Source organism: Azolla caroliniana, unplaced genomic scaffold (genome assembly GCF_043228905.1).
Source record: "Azolla caroliniana isolate FFs.n. ecotype wild unplaced genomic scaffold, voAzoCaro1.0.p SCAF_8, whole genome shotgun sequence".
NCBI classification, from domain to species: Eukaryota; Viridiplantae; Streptophyta; class Polypodiopsida; order Salviniales; family Salviniaceae; genus Azolla; species Azolla caroliniana.
The window spans coordinates 16536354-16538008 of NW_028230443.1; the positions used below are offsets into that span (position 1 = coordinate 16536354).

General features: G+C 38.2%; 1 pseudogene; it reads right to left on the reverse strand.

The window, feature by feature from the left end:
• Positions 1–294: 294 nt before the first annotated feature.
• LOC147861106 (small ribosomal subunit protein RACK1 pseudogene) lies at positions 295–929 on the reverse strand (annotated as a pseudogene).
• Between the last annotated feature and the right edge of the window lie 726 nt (positions 930–1655).

The following is a 1655-nucleotide window of genomic DNA, read 5'->3' on the forward strand; positions in this document are numbered from 1 at the left end:
ATTATTTGGTTGATCCCTTCTTCCACACTTTCCCAACTTGCAAGTATAAATAAAATTATTTCATATCTGACCCAGAATCGACAATTCTTTCAACAAAAATGCATATTTCTTAATGTTTGTTGCATAAAAATACCATACCCATGGAAAAATCATTAGGAGGACAAAAACTACACAACATGATTACAGCAAACAACCGTACATACAACCCATAATGTCGAACTTTTTATATCAACTCACTTGCAATAGCATGGATGGATTTGCACATAATATTCCTTTGTGTGGAGGAGCTCCCAACTATGACCTATTGTTGTTGTAATTAGCGAGCGATTTAAGGTTATTAAGGTTCCACACCACATATTTGTCCCAGGAACCAGAAACCATGATAGGATTTGCAGTAACCTGTGAGAATTAACACATGATACCCAACCGGTGTGTGCATCTCCATCTTGGATAGTATCGTTGCAGTCGCCGAGTGTATTCCAAAGCTTGATGAATCGATCCCTCGACGCGGAAACGATCAGACGATTGTCTGCAGAGAAGGCAACGCTCAGAACGTCTTTAGAGTGTCCAGTGAATTGGCGGTTTGTGTCACCGGAGTAGAGATCCCACAGATGAAGCTCTCCATCCCAACTCCCTGATAGAGCAAACTTCCTATCAGAAGAGATGGCAACATCTTATACAAAGTGATCATGACCTGTGAGGCGTTTCTTCGTATAGCCATAGTTTTCGTCTCGGGTGAGGGACCACACAACAAGAGACTTGTCTCGAGAAGCAGAGACGATCATGTACCCATCGATGATGGGGCAAGAAATGGAGGTGAGCCAATCGTTGTGGCCGTTGAGTTTCCTCCATGGCTTCAATCTGTCTCTGTCCCTGTCTCTGTCTCTCCCCTCTTTCTTGCCCCACATCAAAATGTGTATACTCCCCATTTTTTGCTAAAACAGGAATGTAATCCCCGTCCCCCTTTTCTTTCCCCCTTTTTTTGAAACAATTAGCGTGACTCTGTCACACGTTTTAAAAATAATGTTTGTGTGTGTGTGTGTGTGTGTTTATGTATACATGTGCATTACGTATGTATGTATATTTGGTGTGTGTGCATATGTATGTATTATATTGCATGTGTTGTATGTATGCCATGTGTGTATGTATGTATCTACTATATGGGTAATTGTGTATGTTCTATGCATGTGCTTATGTATGTATTGTGTATATGGCATGTGTGTATGTATGTATTGTATGTATTGTATGTACAACATGTGTGTGTGTATGGGTGTGTGTGTGTGTGTGCATGCGCGTTCTATAGATGTGCTTATATATGTATTGTATCATGTATGTATAGCATGTGTCTATGTATGTATGTGTTAATGTTTGTTTGTTTGTTTGTGTGTGTGTGTGTGTATTTTCTATATGTGCATATGTATGTATGTATTGTATGTATCATATGTGTAGGATGTGTCTATGTACGTATGTGTTATGTATGTGTCTATGTGTTCTATATTTCTACATATGTATGTATGTATTATGTATTGTATATATAGCATGTGCTTATGTATGTATGTGTATTTTCTATTGATGTACATATGTATGTATTATATTGCAGGTGTATATATGTATGTGTGTGTATGTACATATTGTATTGTATTGCATGTGTTGTA